Below are 14604 nucleotides of genomic sequence, written 5' to 3'. Positions count from 1 at the left end.
CTCCGTGGCAATGTCTTGCAGTCCCCCAAGCCTCTTGACTACAGGTATGTGGCTGGATAACAAGTGGATAGACGCTTCATCTCTCTCGCCGTCAGGTGTTGCCGTGAATCATACTTAACGTAGCTTTCTGCACGCGTCAGCGTAGCGTCAGTCGAGCAAAGTCGAGACAAGTCGCATAAGAGGAGCAACAAAAACGCGCAATTCCGGTACCGGGAATCGAACCCGGGCCTCCTGGGTGAGAGCCAGGTATCCTAGCCACTAGACCACACCGGATAACGACGGCAGTGCTCTTTCCAGCGAACGCAGCAGCCACGCGCGGTTAACTGACGACAACTGTAAAAAATCCACTCTCTCGCGTTATAGAACGGCGTGCTCCGGACGCATTTCGTGGAGACGAACGCCAGCAATGATGAGAGCAAAAGGTGCCTACAAATGCTGTCGTTGCACCACGCACTGTTCTACGACCATTCACCAAGCAGACGCTCACGCCTTGTTGTGCTGCTTCCTTTGCGGGCAATGAGTGCATCTGCCTTCGACACAGGAGACATTACACGCTTGGCAGCTGTGGGATTGGAACCCACGCCTCCGAAGAGAATGGTGCCTGACACCAGCGCCTTAGACCGCTCGGCCACGCTACCTACACAACACGCGCGTCACAAGAGCTGCGTCCTACCCCACGAGAACACACCGCAACGGCACAAAAATGAGACGTAAAAAGTGGCAACGGTGGAATTCGAACCCACGCTTCCGAAGAGACTGGTGCCTAAAACCAGCGCCTTAGACCGCTCGGCCACGTTACCGTTGCAGCAGCAGCGGCAAAACGTTTCCTTTGTACTACAAAGATCACTTCGAAATGGAAGTATCTTGGCATGTATTTCCACTGCTCTCCCACTGGAAGCGTCCCTTTAGGCCATCCACAGCAAGAAAAAGCCGTGCCCGCCGCATGGTAGCGACGCCACTTGTCTGTAGCTGTCGCAGTTAAGGAGACAGCGTCAAGAGACGTTTTCGTGCCGTGACCAGGTTTCGAACCTGGGCTTTCCGTAACCACTAAATTATCGTAGCTGTAACTGTCAGGCGGAGCTAGAATGCTCCATGTGTCAAACATATGTGAGCTCAAGGAGGTTACACTTGAAGAAAAAGCGGCAGGTTAACGCGATCACAGCGAAACCCCCGACAGCTACAGGACTCGAAACCGCGCCAACAGAGAGACTGGTGCCTTAAACCAGCGCCTTAAAGCGCTCGGCCACGCTACATGCGCTGCTTGGTGCGCCAGTGTTCCTAGCATTTGTACAAACAGTGCACGCCACAGCTTCCTGTTCTGCTGGGACTGGCTGCTCATCCATCGCACTTCAAACAACTGCCCTTTTCGACTACAGAGAGCAGCGGACGTCTGCGCTCTGGGAGGCGACATTACGTGTTGGGGATGAAGTGGTAGTGCAAACTGCGGCCTGCGGAACACGAGTGAAAAAATCAAGAGAGTACTGTCATTTCGAGTACTCGTCATTGCAACGGCAGCAAGGCAAAACTTTCAAAATTGCCGTGACCAGAATTCGAACCTGGGTTATTGCGGCCACAACGCAATGTCCTAACCACTAGACGATCACGGCCATGGCCACGGAGGCGCCCGCGAAGGCAGCTGGCTGGAATGCAAGTGGCGATACCCAGCAAAGCCTAGGCCAAGGTGTACGCCACAGCAGTGTCAGACACGGCCTCCATCACATGTATACGAGCAAATGAACGTGCCTGCGCTGTCAGGACACTAACTACAGTGGTTAGCTGCATTCACCTCCGTGGCAATGTCTTGCAGTCCCCCAAGCCTCTTGACTACAGGTATGTGGCTGGATAACAAGTGGATAGACGCTTCATCTCTCTCGCCGTCAGGTGTTGCCGTGAATCATACTTAACGTAGCTTTCTGCACGCGTCAGCGTAGCGTCAGTCGAGCAAAGTCGAGACAAGTCGCATAAGAGGAGCAACAAAAACGCGCAATTCCGGTACCGGGAATCGAACCCGGGCCTCCTGGGTGAGAGCCAGGTATCCTAGCCACTAGACCACACCGGATAACGACGGCAGTGCTCTTTCCAGCGAACGCAGCAGCCACGCGCGGTTAACTGACGACAACTGTAAAAAATCCACTCTCTCGCGTTATAGAACGGCGTGCTCCGGACGCATTTCGTGGAGACGAACGCCAGCAATGATGAGAGCAAAAGGTGCCTACAAATGCTGTCGTTGCACCACGCACTGTTCTACGACCATTCACCAAGCAGACGCTCACGCCTTGTTGTGCTGCTTCCTTTGCGGGCAATGAGTGCATCTGCCTTCGACACAGGAGACATTACACGCTTGGCAGCTGTGGGATTGGAACCCACGCCTCCGAAGAGAATGGTGCCTGACACCAGCGCCTTAGACCGCTCGGCCACGCTACCTACACAACACGCGCGTCACAAGAGCTGCGTCCTACCCCACGAGAACACACCGCAACGGCACAAAAATGAGACGTAAAAAGTGGCAACGGTGGAATTCGAACCCACGCTTCCGAAGAGACTGTTGCCTAAAACCAGCGCCTTAGACCGCTCGGCCACGTTACCGTTGCAGCAGCAGCGGCAAAACGTTTCCTTTGTACTACAAAGATCACTTCGAAATGGAAGTATCTTGGCATGTATTTCCACTGCTCTCCCACTGGAAGCGTCCCTTTAGGCCATCCACAGCAAGAAAAAGCCGTGCCCGCCGCATGGTAGCGACGCCACTTGTCTGTAGCTGTCGCAGTTAAGGAGACAGCGTCAAGAGACGTTTTCGTGCCGTGACCAGGTTTCGAACCTGGGCTTTCCGTAACCACTAAATTATCGTAGCTGTAACTGTCAGGCGGAGCTAGAATGCTCCATGTGTCAAACATATGTGAGCTCAAGGAGGTTACACTTGAAGAAAAAGCGGCAGGTTAACGCGATCACAGCGAAACCCCCGACAGCTACAGGACTCGAAACCGCGCCAACAGAGAGACTGGTGCCTTAAACCAGCGCCTTAAAGCGCTCGGCCACGCTACATGCGCTGCTTGGTGCGCCAGTGTTCCTAGCATTTGTACAAACAGTGCACGCCACAGCTTCCTGTTCTGCTGGGACTGGCTGCTCATCCATCGCACTTCAAACAACTGCCCTTTTCGACTACAGAGAGCAGCGGACGTCTGCGCTCTGGGAGGCGACATTACGTGTTGGGGATGAAGTGGTAGTGCAAACTGCGGCCTGCGGAACACGAGTGAAAAAATCAAGAGAGTACTGTCATTTCGAGTACTCGTCATTGCAACGGCAGCAAGGCAAAACTTTCAAAATTGCCGTGACCAGAATTCGAACCTGGGTTATTGCGGCCACAACGCAATGTCCTAACCACTAGACGATCACGGCCATGGCCACGGAGGCGCCCGCGAAGGCAGCTGGCTGGAATGCAAGTGGCGATACCCAGCAAAGCCTAGGCCAAGGTGTACGCCACAGCAGTGTCAGACACGGTCTCCATCACATGTATACGAGCAAATGAACGTGCCTGCGCTGTCAGGACACTAACTACAGTGGTTAGCTGCATTCACCTCCGTGGCAATGTCTTGCAGTCCCCCAAGCCTCTTGACTACAGGTATGTGGCTGGATAACAAGTGGATAGACGCTTCATCTCTCTCGCCGTCAGGTGTTGCCGTGAATCATACTTAACGTAGCTTTCTGCACGCGTCAGCGTAGCGTCAGTCGAGCAAAGTCGAGACAAGTCGCATAAGAGGAGCAACAAAAACGCGCAATTCCGGTACCGGGAATCGAACCCGGGCCTCCTGGGTGAGAGCCAGGTATCCTAGCCACTAGACCACACCGGATAACGACGGCAGTGCTCTTTCCAGCGAACGCAGCAGCCACGCACGGTTAACTGACGACAACTGTAAAAAATCCACTCTCTCGCGTTATAGAACGGCGTGCTCCGGACGCATTTCGTGGAGACGAACGCCAGCAATGATGAGAGCAAAAGGTGCCTACAAATGCTGTCGTTGCACCACGCACTGTTCTACGACCATTCACCAAGCAGACGCTCACGCCTTGTTGTGCTGCTTCCTTTGCGGGCAATGAGTGCATCTGCCTTCGACACAGGAGACATTACACGCTTGGCAGCTGTGGGATTGGAACCCACGCCTCCGAAGAGAATGGTGCCTGACACCAGCGCCTTAGACCGCTCGGCCACGCTACCTACACAACACGCGCGTCACAAGAGCTGCGTCCTACCCCACGAGAACACACCGCAACGGCACAAAAATGAGACGTAAAAAGTGGCAACGGTGGGATTCGAACCCACGCCTCCGAAGAGACTGGTGCCTAAAACCAGCGCCTTAGACCGCTCGGCCACGTTACCGTTGCAGCAGCAGCGGCAAAACGTTTCCTTTGTACTACAAAGATCACTTCGAAATGGAAGTATCTTGGCATGTATTTCCACTGCTCTCCCACTGGAAGCGTCCCTTTAGGCCATCCACAGCAAGAAAAAGCCGTGCCCGCCGCATGGTAGCGACGCCACTTGTCTGTAGCTGTCGCAGTTAAGGAGACAGCGTCAAGAGACGTTTTCGTGCCGTGACCAGGTTTCGAACCTGGGCTTTCCGTAACCACTAAATTATCGTAGCTGTAACTGTCAGGCGGAGCTAGAATGCTCCATGTGTCAAACATATGTGAGCTCAAGGAGGTTACACTTGAAGAAAAAGCGGCAGGTTAACGCGATCACAGCGAAACCCCCGACAGCTACAGGACTCGAAACCGCGCCAACAGAGAGACTGGTGCCTTAAACCAGCGCCTTAAAGCGCTCGGCCACGCTACATGCGCTGCTTGGTGCGCCAGTGTTCCTAGCATTTGTACAAACAGTGCACGCCACAGCTTCCTGTTCTGCTGGGACTGGCTGCTCATCCATCGCACTTCAAACAACTGCCCTTTTCGACTACAGAGAGCAGCGGACGTCTGCGCTCTGGGAGGCGACATTACGTGTTGGGGATGAAGTGGTAGTGCAAACTGCGGCCTGCGGAACACGAGTGAAAAAATCAAGAGAGTACTGTCATTTCGAGTACTCGTCATTGCAACGGCAGCAAGGCAAAACTTTCAAAATTGCCGTGACCAGAATTCGAACCTGGGTTATTGCGGCCACAACGCAATGTCCTAACCACTAGACGATCACGGCCATGGCCACGGAGGCGCCCGCGAAGGCAGCTGGCTGGAATGCAAGTGGCGATACCCAGCAAAGCCTAGGCCAAGGTGTACGCCACAGCAGTGTCAGACACGGTCTCCATCACATGTATACGAGCAAATGAACGTGCCTGCGCTGTCAGGACACTAACTACAGTGGTTAGCTGCATTCACCTCCGTGGCAATGTCTTGCAGTCCCCCAAGCCTCTTGACTACAGGTATGTGGCTGGATAACAAGTGGATAGACGCTTCATCTCTCTCGCCGTCAGGTGTTGCCGTGAATCATACTTAACGTAGCTTTCTGCACGCGTCAGCGTAGCGTCAGTCGAGCAAAGTCGAGACAAGTCGCATAAGAGGAGCAACAAAAACGCGCAATTCCGGTACCGGGAATCGAACCCGGGCCTCCTGGGTGAGAGCCAGGTATCCTAGCCACTAGACCACACCGGATAACGACGGCAGTGCTCTTTCCAGCGAACGCAGCAGCCACGCGCGGTTAACTGACGACAACTGTAAAAAATCCACTCTCTCGCGTTATAGAACGGCGTGCTCCGGACGCATTTCGTGGAGACGAACGCCAGCAATGATGAGAGCAAAAGGTGCCTACAAATGCTGTCGTTGCACCACGCACTGTTCTACGACCATTCACCAAGCAGACGCTCACGCCTTGTTGTGCTGCTTCCTTTGCGGGCAATGAGTGCATCTGCCTTCGACACAGGAGACATTACACGCTTGGCAGCTGTGGGATTGGAACCCACGCCTCCGAAGAGAATGGTGCCTGACACCAGCGCCTTAGACCGCTCGGCCACGCTACCTACACAACACGCGCGTCACAAGAGCTGCGTCCTACCCCACGAGAACACACCGCAACGGCACAAAAATGAGACGTAAAAAGTGGCAACGGTGGAATTCGAACCCACGCTTCCGAAGAGACTGGTGCCTAAAACCAGCGCCTTAGACCGCTCGGCCACGTTACCGTTGCAGCAGCAGCGGCAAAACGTTTCCTTTGTACTACAAAGATCACTTCGAAATGGAAGTATCTTGGCATGTATTTCCACTGCTCTCCCACTGGAAGCGTCCCTTTAGGCCATCCACAGCAAGAAAAAGCCGTGCCCGCCGCATGGTAGCGACGCCACTTGTCTGTAGCTGTCGCAGTTAAGGAGACAGCGTCAAGAGACGTTTTCGTGCCGTGACCAGGTTTCGAACCTGGGCTTTCCGTAACCACTAAATTATCGTAGCTGTAACTGTCAGGCGGAGCTAGAATGCTCCATGTGTCAAACATATGTGAGCTCAAGGAGGTTACACTTGAAGAAAAAGCGGCAGGTTAACGCGATCACAGCGAAACCCCCGACAGCTACAGGACTCGAAACCGCGCCAACAGAGAGACTGGTGCCTTAAACCAGCGCCTTAAAGCGCTCGGCCACGCTACATGCGCTGCTTGGTGCGCCAGTGTTCCTAGCATTTGTACAAACAGTGCACGCCACAGCTTCCTGTTCTGCTGGGACTGGCTGCTCATCCATCGCACTTCAAACAACTGCCCTTTTCGACTACAGAGAGCAGCGGACGTCTGCGCTCTGGGAGGCGACATTACGTGTTGGGGATGAAGTGGTAGTGCAAACTGCGGCCTGCGGAACACGAGTGAAAAAATCAAGAGAGTACTGTCATTTCGAGTACTCGTCATTGCAACGGCAGCAAGGCAAAACTTTCAAAATTGCCGTGACCAGAATTCGAACCTGGGTTATTGCGGCCACAACGCAATGTCCTAACCACTAGACGATCACGGCCATGGCCACGGAGGCGCCCGCGAAGGCAGCTGGCTGGAATGCAAGTGGCGATACCCAGCAAAGCCTAGGCCAAGGTGTACGCCACAGCAGTGTCAGACACGGTCTCCATCACATGTATACGAGCAAATGAACGTGCCTGCGCTGTCAGGACACTAACTACAGTGGTTAGCTGCATTCACCTCCGTGGCAATGTCTTGCAGTCCCCCAAGCCTCTTGACTACAGGTATGTGGCTGGATAACAAGTGGATAGACGCTTCATCTCTCTCGCCGTCAGGTGTTGCCGTGAATCATACTTAACGTAGCTTTCTGCACGCGTCAGCGTAGCGTCAGTCGAGCAAAGTCGAGACAAGTCGCATAAGAGGAGCAACAAAAACGCGCAATTCCGGTACCGGGAATCGAACCCGGGCCTCCTGGGTGAGAGCCAGGTATCCTAGCCACTAGACCACACCGGATAACGACGGCAGTGCTCTTTCCAGCGAACGCAGCAGCCACGCACGGTTAACTGACGACAACTGTAAAAAATCCACTCTCTCGCGTTATAGAACGGCGTGCTCCGGACGCATTTCGTGGAGACGAACGCCAGCAATGATGAGAGCAAAAGGTGCCTACAAATGCTGTCGTTGCACCACGCACTGTTCTACGACCATTCACCAAGCAGACGCTCACGCCTTGTTGTGCTGCTTCCTTTGCGGGCAATGAGTGCATCTGCCTTCGACACAGGAGACATTACACGCTTGGCAGCTGTGGGATTGGAACCCACGCCTCCGAAGAGAATGGTGCCTGACACCAGCGCCTTAGACCGCTCGGCCACGCTACCTACACAACACGCGCGTCACAAGAGCTGCGTCCTACCCCACGAGAACACACCGCAACGGCACAAAAATGAGACGTAAAAAGTGGCAACGGTGGGATTCGAACCCACGCCTCCGAAGAGACTGGTGCCTAAAACCAGCGCCTTAGACCGCTCGGCCACGTTACCGTTGCAGCAGCAGCGGCAAAACGTTTCCTTTGTACTACAAAGATCACTTCGAAATGGAAGTATCTTGGCATGTATTTCCACTGCTCTCCCACTGGAAGCGTCCCTTTAGGCCATCCACAGCAAGAAAAAGCCGTGCCCGCCGCATGGTAGCGACGCCACTTGTCTGTAGCTGTCGCAGTTAAGGAGACAGCGTCAAGAGACGTTTTCGTGCCGTGACCAGGTTTCGAACCTGGGCTTTCCGTAACCACTAAATTATCGTAGCTGTAACTGTCAGGCGGAGCTAGAATGCTCCATGTGTCAAACATATGTGAGCTCAAGGAGGTTACACTTGAAGAAAAAGCGGCAGGTTAACGCGATCACAGCGAAACCCCCGACAGCTACAGGACTCGAAACCGCGCCAACAGAGAGACTGGTGCCTTAAACCAGCGCCTTAAAGCGCTCGGCCACGCTACATGCGCTGCTTGGTGCGCCAGTGTTCCTAGCATTTGTACAAACAGTGCACGCCACAGCTTCCTGTTCTGCTGGGACTGGCTGCTCATCCATCGCACTTCAAACAACTGCCCTTTTCGACTACAGAGAGCAGCGGACGTCTGCGCTCTGGGAGGCGACATTACGTGTTGGGGATGAAGTGGTAGTGCAAACTGCGGCCTGCGGAACACGAGTGAAAAAATCAAGAGAGTACTGTCATTTCGAGTACTCGTCATTGCAACGGCAGCAAGGCAAAACTTTCAAAATTGCCGTGACCAGAATTCGAACCTGGGTTATTGCGGCCACAACGCAATGTCCTAACCACTAGACGATCACGGCCATGGCCACGGAGGCGCCCGCGAAGGCAGCTGGCTGGAATGCAAGTGGCGATACCCAGCAAAGCCTAGGCCAAGGTGTACGCCACAGCAGTGTCAGACACGGTCTCCATCACATGTATACGAGCAAATGAACGTGCCTGCGCTGTCAGGACACTAACTACAGTGGTTAGCTGCATTCACCTCCGTGGCAATGTCTTGCAGTCCCCCAAGCCTCTTGACTACAGGTATGTGGCTGGATAACAAGTGGATAGACGCTTCATCTCTCTCGCCGTCAGGTGTTGCCGTGAATCATACTTAACGTAGCTTTCTGCACGCGTCAGCGTAGCGTCAGTCGAGCAAAGTCGAGACAAGTCGCATAAGAGGAGCAACAAAAACGCGCAATTCCGGTACCGGGAATCGAACCCGGGCCTCCTGGGTGAGAGCCAGGTATCCTAGCCACTAGACCACACCGGATAACGACGGCAGTGCTCTTTCCAGCGAACGCAGCAGCCACGCACGGTTAACTGACGACAACTGTAAAAAATCCACTCTCTCGCGTTATAGAACGGCGTGCTCCGGACGCATTTCGTGGAGACGAACGCCAGCAATGATGAGAGCAAAAGGTGCCTACAAATGCTGTCGTTGCACCACGCACTGTTCTACGACCATTCACCAAGCAGACGCTCACGCCTTGTTGTGCTGCTTCCTTTGCGGGCAATGAGTGCATCTGCCTTCGACACAGGAGACATTACACGCTTGGCAGCTGTGGGATTGGAACCCACGCCTCCGAAGAGAATGGTGCCTGACACCAGCGCCTTAGACCGCTCGGCCACGCTACCTACACAACACGCGCGTCACAAGAGCTGCGTCCTACCCCACGAGAACACACCGCAACGGCACAAAAATGAGACGTAAAAAGTGGCAACGGTGGGATTCGAACCCACGCCTCCGAAGAGACTGGTGCCTAAAACCAGCGCCTTAGACCGCTCGGCCACGTTACCGTTGCAGCAGCAGCGGCAAAACGTTTCCTTTGTACTACAAAGATCACTTCGAAATGGAAGTATCTTGGCATGTATTTCCACTGCTCTCCCACTGGAAGCGTCCCTTTAGGCCATCCACAGCAAGAAAAAGCCGTGCCCGCCGCATGGTAGCGACGCCACTTGTCTGTAGCTGTCGCAGTTAAGGAGACAGCGTCAAGAGACGTTTTCGTGCCGTGACCAGGTTTCGAACCTGGGCTTTCCGTAACCACTAAATTATCGTAGCTGTAACTGTCAGGCGGAGCTAGAATGCTCCATGTGTCAAACATATGTGAGCTCAAGGAGGTTACACTTGAAGAAAAAGCGGCAGGTTAACGCGATCACAGCGAAACCCCCGACAGCTACAGGACTCGAAACCGCGCCAACAGAGAGACTGGTGCCTTAAACCAGCGCCTTAAAGCGCTCGGCCACGCTACATGCGCTGCTTGGTGCGCCAGTGTTCCTAGCATTTGTACAAACAGTGCACGCCACAGCTTCCTGTTCTGCTGGGACTGGCTGCTCATCCATCGCACTTCAAACAACTGCCCTTTTCGACTACAGAGAGCAGCGGACGTCTGCGCTCTGGGAGGCGACATTACGTGTTGGGGATGAAGTGGTAGTGCAAACTGCGGCCTGCGGAACACGAGTGAAAAAATCAAGAGAGTACTGTCATTTCGAGTACTCGTCATTGCAACGGCAGCAAGGCAAAACTTTCAAAATTGCCGTGACCAGAATTCGAACCTGGGTTATTGCGGCCACAACGCAATGTCCTAACCACTAGACGATCACGGCCATGGCCACGGAGGCGCCCGCGAAGGCAGCTGGCTGGAATGCAAGTGGCGATACCCAGCAAAGCCTAGGCCAAGGTGTACGCCACAGCAGTGTCAGACACGGTCTCCATCACATGTATACGAGCAAATGAACGTGCCTGCGCTGTCAGGACACTAACTACAGTGGTTAGCTGCATTCACCTCCGTGGCAATGTCTTGCAGTCCCCCAAGCCTCTTGACTACAGGTATGTGGCTGGATAACAAGTGGATAGACGCTTCATCTCTCTCGCCGTCAGGTGTTGCCGTGAATCATACTTAACGTAGCTTTCTGCACGCGTCAGCGTAGCGTCAGTCGAGCAAAGTCGAGACAAGTCGCATAAGAGGAGCAACAAAAACGCGCAATTCCGGTACCGGGAATCGAACCCGGGCCTCCTGGGTGAGAGCCAGGTATCCTAGCCACTAGACCACACCGGATAACGACGGCAGTGCTCTTTCCAGCGAACGCAGCAGCCACGCACGGTTAACTGACGACAACTGTAAAAAATCCACTCTCTCGCGTTATAGAACGGCGTGCTCCGGACGCATTTCGTGGAGACGAACGCCAGCAATGATGAGAGCAAAAGGTGCCTACAAATGCTGTCGTTGCACCACGCACTGTTCTACGACCATTCACCAAGCAGACGCTCACGCCTTGTTGTGCTGCTTCCTTTGCGGGCAATGAGTGCATCTGCCTTCGACACAGGAGACATTACACGCTTGGCAGCTGTGGGATTGGAACCCACGCCTCCGAAGAGAATGGTGCCTGACACCAGCGCCTTAGACCGCTCGGCCACGCTACCTACACAACACGCGCGTCACAAGAGCTGCGTCCTACCCCACGAGAACACACCGCAACGGCACAAAAATGAGACGTAAAAAGTGGCAACGGTGGGATTCGAACCCACGCCTCCGAAGAGACTGGTGCCTAAAACCAGCGCCTTAGACCGCTCGGCCACGTTACCGTTGCAGCAACAGCGGCAAAACGTTTCCTTTGTACTACAAAGATCACTTCGAAATGGAAGTATCTTGGCATGTATTTCCACTGCTCTCCCACTGGAAGCGTCCCTTTAGGCCATCCACAGCAAGAAAAAGCCGTGCCCGCCGCATGGTAGCGACGCCACTTGTCTGTAGCTGTCGCAGTTAAGGAGACAGCGTCAAGAGACGTTTTCGTGCCGTGACCAGGTTTCGAACCTGGGCTTTCCGTAACCACTAAATTATCGTAGCTGTAACTGTCAGGCGGAGCTAGAATGCTCCATGTGTCAAACATATGTGAGCTCAAGGAGGTTACACTTGAAGAAAAAGCGGCAGGTTAACGCGATCACAGCGAAACCCCCGACAGCTACAGGACTCGAAACCGCGCCAACAGAGAGACTGGTGCCTTAAACCAGCGCCTTAAAGCGCTCGGCCACGCTACATGCGCTGCTTGGTGCGCCAGTGTTCCTAGCATTTGTACAAACAGTGCACGCCACAGCTTCCTGTTCTGCTGGGACTGGCTGCTCATCCATCGCACTTCAAACAACTGCCCTTTTCGACTACAGAGAGCAGCGGACGTCTGCGCTCTGGGAGGCGACATTACGTGTTGGGGATGAAGTGGTAGTGCAAACTGCGGCCTGCGGAACACGAGTGAAAAAATCAAGAGAGTACTGTCATTTCGAGTACTCGTCATTGCAACGGCAGCAAGGCAAAACTTTCAAAATTGCCGTGACCAGAATTCGAACCTGGGTTATTGCGGCCACAACGCAATGTCCTAACCACTAGACGATCACGGCCATGGCCACGGAGGCGCCCGCGAAGGCAGCTGGCTGGAATGCAAGTGGCGATACCCAGCAAAGCCTAGGCCAAGGTGTACGCCACAGCAGTGTCAGACACGGTCTCCATCACATGTATACGAGCAAATGAACGTGCCTGCGCTGTCAGGACACTAACTACAGTGGTTAGCTGCATTCACCTCCGTGGCAATGTCTTGCAGTCCCCCAAGCCTCTTGACTACAGGTATGTGGCTGGATAACAAGTGGATAGACGCTTCATCTCTCTCGCCGTCAGGTGTTGCCGTGAATCATACTTAACGTAGCTTTCTGCACGCGTCAGCGTAGCGTCAGTCGAGCAAAGTCGAGACAAGTCGCATAAGAGGAGCAACAAAAACGCGCAATTCCGGTACCGGGAATCGAACCCGGGCCTCCTGGGTGAGAGCCAGGTATCCTAGCCACTAGACCACACCGGATAACGACGGCAGTGCTCTTTCCAGCGAACGCAGCAGCCACGCACGGTTAACTGACGACAACTGTAAAAAATCCACTCTCTCGCGTTATAGAACGGCGTGCTCCGGACGCATTTCGTGGAGACGAACGCCAGCAATGATGAGAGCAAAAGGTGCCTACAAATGCTGTCGTTGCACCACGCACTGTTCTACGACCATTCACCAAGCAGACGCTCACGCCTTGTTGTGCTGCTTCCTTTGCGGGCAATGAGTGCATCTGCCTTCGACACAGGAGACATTACACGCTTGGCAGCTGTGGGATTGGAACCCACGCCTCCGAAGAGAATGGTGCCTGACACCAGCGCCTTAGACCGCTCGGCCACGCTACCTACACAACACGCGCGTCACAAGAGCTGCGTCCTACCCCACGAGAACACACCGCAACGGCACAAAAATGAGACGTAAAAAGTGGCAACGGTGGGATTCGAACCCACGCCTCCGAAGAGACTGGTGCCTAAAACCAGCGCCTTAGACCGCTCGGCCACGTTACCGTTGCAGCAGCAGCGGCAAAACGTTTCCTTTGTACTACAAAGATCACTTCGAAATGGAAGTATCTTGGCATGTATTTCCACTGCTCTCCCACTGGAAGCGTCCCTTTAGGCCATCCACAGCAAGAAAAAGCCGTGCCCGCCGCATGGTAGCGACGCCACTTGTCTGTAGCTGTCGCAGTTAAGGAGACAGCGTCAAGAGACGTTTTCGTGCCGTGACCAGGTTTCGAACCTGGGCTTTCCGTAACCACTAAATTATCGTAGCTGTAACTGTCAGGCGGAGCTAGAATGCTCCATGTGTCAAACATATGTGAGCTCAAGGAGGTTACACTTGAAGAAAAAGCGGCAGGTTAACGCGATCACAGCGAAACCCCCGACAGCTACAGGACTCGAAACCGCGCCAACAGAGAGACTGGTGCCTTAAACCAGCGCCTTAAAGCGCTCGGCCACGCTACATGCGCTGCTTGGTGCGCCAGTGTTCCTAGCATTTGTACAAACAGTGCACGCCACAGCTTCCTGTTCTGCTGGGACTGGCTGCTCATCCATCGCACTTCAAACAACTGCCCTTTTCGACTACAGAGAGCAGCGGACGTCTGCGCTCTGGGAGGCGACATTACGTGTTGGGGATGAAGTGGTAGTGCAAACTGCGGCCTGCGGAACACGAGTGAAAAAATCAAGAGAGTACTGTCATTTCGAGTACTCGTCATTGCAACGGCAGCAAGGCAAAACTTTCAAAATTGCCGTGACCAGAATTCGAACCTGGGTTATTGCGGCCACAACGCAATGTCCTAACCACTAGACGATCACGGCCATGGCCACGGAGGCGCCCGCGAAGGCAGCTGGCTGGAATGCAAGTGGCGATACCCAGCAAAGCCTAGGCCAAGGTGTACGCCACAGCAGTGTCAGACACGGTCTCCATCACATGTATACGAGCAAATGAACGTGCCTGCGCTGTCAGGACACTAACTACAGTGGTTAGCTGCATTCACCTCCGTGGCAATGTCTTGCAGTCCCCCAAGCCTCTTGACTACAGGTATGTGGCTGGATAACAAGTGGATAGACGCTTCATCTCTCTCGCCGTCAGGTGTTGCCGTGAATCATACTTAACGTAGCTTTCTGCACGCGTCAGCGTAGCGTCAGTCGAGCAAAGTCGAGACAAGTCGCATAAGAGGAGCAACAAAAACGCGCAATTCCGGTACCGGGAATCGAACCCGGGCCTCCTGGGTGAGAGCCAGGTATCCTAGCCACTAGACCACACCGGATAACGACGGCAGTGCTCTTTCCAGCGAACGCAGCAGCCACGCA

General features: G+C 54.1%; 24 non-coding genes across 24 annotated transcripts; all 24 read right to left on the bottom strand.

Annotated features, from left to right (window-relative positions):
• Positions 1-201: 201 nt before the first annotated feature.
• Trnae-cuc (transfer RNA glutamic acid (anticodon CUC)) lies at positions 202-273 on the bottom strand. The gene has a single exon. It is a non-coding gene; the product is annotated as a tRNA-Glu (tRNA).
• A 445-nt stretch (positions 274-718) lies between these two features.
• Trnal-uag (transfer RNA leucine (anticodon UAG)) lies at positions 719-800 on the bottom strand. Its single transcript has one exon. It is a non-coding gene; the product is annotated as a tRNA-Leu (tRNA).
• A 735-nt stretch (positions 801-1535) lies between these two features.
• Positions 1536-1607, bottom strand: Trnah-gug (transfer RNA histidin (anticodon GUG)). The gene has a single exon. It is a non-coding gene; the product is annotated as a tRNA-His (tRNA).
• A 380-nt stretch (positions 1608-1987) lies between these two features.
• On the bottom strand, positions 1988-2059 carry Trnae-cuc (transfer RNA glutamic acid (anticodon CUC)). The gene has a single exon. It is a non-coding gene; the product is annotated as a tRNA-Glu (tRNA).
• Positions 2060-3321: 1262 nt separating this feature from the next.
• Trnah-gug (transfer RNA histidin (anticodon GUG)) lies at positions 3322-3393 on the bottom strand. The gene has a single exon. It is a non-coding gene; the product is annotated as a tRNA-His (tRNA).
• A 380-nt stretch (positions 3394-3773) lies between these two features.
• On the bottom strand, positions 3774-3845 carry Trnae-cuc (transfer RNA glutamic acid (anticodon CUC)). The gene has a single exon. It is a non-coding gene; the product is annotated as a tRNA-Glu (tRNA).
• A 445-nt stretch (positions 3846-4290) lies between these two features.
• Positions 4291-4372, bottom strand: Trnal-uag (transfer RNA leucine (anticodon UAG)). Its single transcript has one exon. It is a non-coding gene; the product is annotated as a tRNA-Leu (tRNA).
• A 735-nt stretch (positions 4373-5107) lies between these two features.
• Trnah-gug (transfer RNA histidin (anticodon GUG)) lies at positions 5108-5179 on the bottom strand. The gene has a single exon. It is a non-coding gene; the product is annotated as a tRNA-His (tRNA).
• A 380-nt stretch (positions 5180-5559) lies between these two features.
• Trnae-cuc (transfer RNA glutamic acid (anticodon CUC)) lies at positions 5560-5631 on the bottom strand. Its single transcript has one exon. It is a non-coding gene; the product is annotated as a tRNA-Glu (tRNA).
• Positions 5632-6076: 445 nt separating this feature from the next.
• Trnal-uag (transfer RNA leucine (anticodon UAG)) lies at positions 6077-6158 on the bottom strand. The gene has a single exon. It is a non-coding gene; the product is annotated as a tRNA-Leu (tRNA).
• A 735-nt stretch (positions 6159-6893) lies between these two features.
• Positions 6894-6965, bottom strand: Trnah-gug (transfer RNA histidin (anticodon GUG)). Its single transcript has one exon. It is a non-coding gene; the product is annotated as a tRNA-His (tRNA).
• A 380-nt stretch (positions 6966-7345) lies between these two features.
• Trnae-cuc (transfer RNA glutamic acid (anticodon CUC)) lies at positions 7346-7417 on the bottom strand. Its single transcript has one exon. It is a non-coding gene; the product is annotated as a tRNA-Glu (tRNA).
• Positions 7418-7862: 445 nt separating this feature from the next.
• Positions 7863-7944, bottom strand: Trnal-uag (transfer RNA leucine (anticodon UAG)). The gene has a single exon. It is a non-coding gene; the product is annotated as a tRNA-Leu (tRNA).
• Positions 7945-8679: 735 nt separating this feature from the next.
• On the bottom strand, positions 8680-8751 carry Trnah-gug (transfer RNA histidin (anticodon GUG)). The gene has a single exon. It is a non-coding gene; the product is annotated as a tRNA-His (tRNA).
• A 380-nt stretch (positions 8752-9131) lies between these two features.
• On the bottom strand, positions 9132-9203 carry Trnae-cuc (transfer RNA glutamic acid (anticodon CUC)). The gene has a single exon. It is a non-coding gene; the product is annotated as a tRNA-Glu (tRNA).
• Positions 9204-9648: 445 nt separating this feature from the next.
• Positions 9649-9730, bottom strand: Trnal-uag (transfer RNA leucine (anticodon UAG)). The gene has a single exon. It is a non-coding gene; the product is annotated as a tRNA-Leu (tRNA).
• Positions 9731-10465: 735 nt separating this feature from the next.
• Positions 10466-10537, bottom strand: Trnah-gug (transfer RNA histidin (anticodon GUG)). The gene has a single exon. It is a non-coding gene; the product is annotated as a tRNA-His (tRNA).
• Positions 10538-10917: 380 nt separating this feature from the next.
• Positions 10918-10989, bottom strand: Trnae-cuc (transfer RNA glutamic acid (anticodon CUC)). The gene has a single exon. It is a non-coding gene; the product is annotated as a tRNA-Glu (tRNA).
• A 445-nt stretch (positions 10990-11434) lies between these two features.
• Positions 11435-11516, bottom strand: Trnal-uag (transfer RNA leucine (anticodon UAG)). The gene has a single exon. It is a non-coding gene; the product is annotated as a tRNA-Leu (tRNA).
• A 735-nt stretch (positions 11517-12251) lies between these two features.
• On the bottom strand, positions 12252-12323 carry Trnah-gug (transfer RNA histidin (anticodon GUG)). The gene has a single exon. It is a non-coding gene; the product is annotated as a tRNA-His (tRNA).
• Positions 12324-12703: 380 nt separating this feature from the next.
• On the bottom strand, positions 12704-12775 carry Trnae-cuc (transfer RNA glutamic acid (anticodon CUC)). The gene has a single exon. It is a non-coding gene; the product is annotated as a tRNA-Glu (tRNA).
• A 445-nt stretch (positions 12776-13220) lies between these two features.
• Positions 13221-13302, bottom strand: Trnal-uag (transfer RNA leucine (anticodon UAG)). The gene has a single exon. It is a non-coding gene; the product is annotated as a tRNA-Leu (tRNA).
• Positions 13303-14037: 735 nt separating this feature from the next.
• Trnah-gug (transfer RNA histidin (anticodon GUG)) lies at positions 14038-14109 on the bottom strand. The gene has a single exon. It is a non-coding gene; the product is annotated as a tRNA-His (tRNA).
• Positions 14110-14489: 380 nt separating this feature from the next.
• Positions 14490-14561, bottom strand: Trnae-cuc (transfer RNA glutamic acid (anticodon CUC)). The gene has a single exon. It is a non-coding gene; the product is annotated as a tRNA-Glu (tRNA).
• Positions 14562-14604: the final 43 nt, after the last annotated feature.

This window comes from Schistocerca serialis, unplaced genomic scaffold, assembly GCF_023864345.2.
Source record: "Schistocerca serialis cubense isolate TAMUIC-IGC-003099 unplaced genomic scaffold, iqSchSeri2.2 HiC_scaffold_1074, whole genome shotgun sequence".
In the NCBI taxonomy this organism is placed as follows: Eukaryota; Metazoa; Arthropoda; class Insecta; order Orthoptera; family Acrididae; genus Schistocerca; species Schistocerca serialis.
The sequence above is the reverse complement of the archived record's forward strand: the minus strand, read 5'-3'. Positions and strand labels throughout refer to the sequence as shown.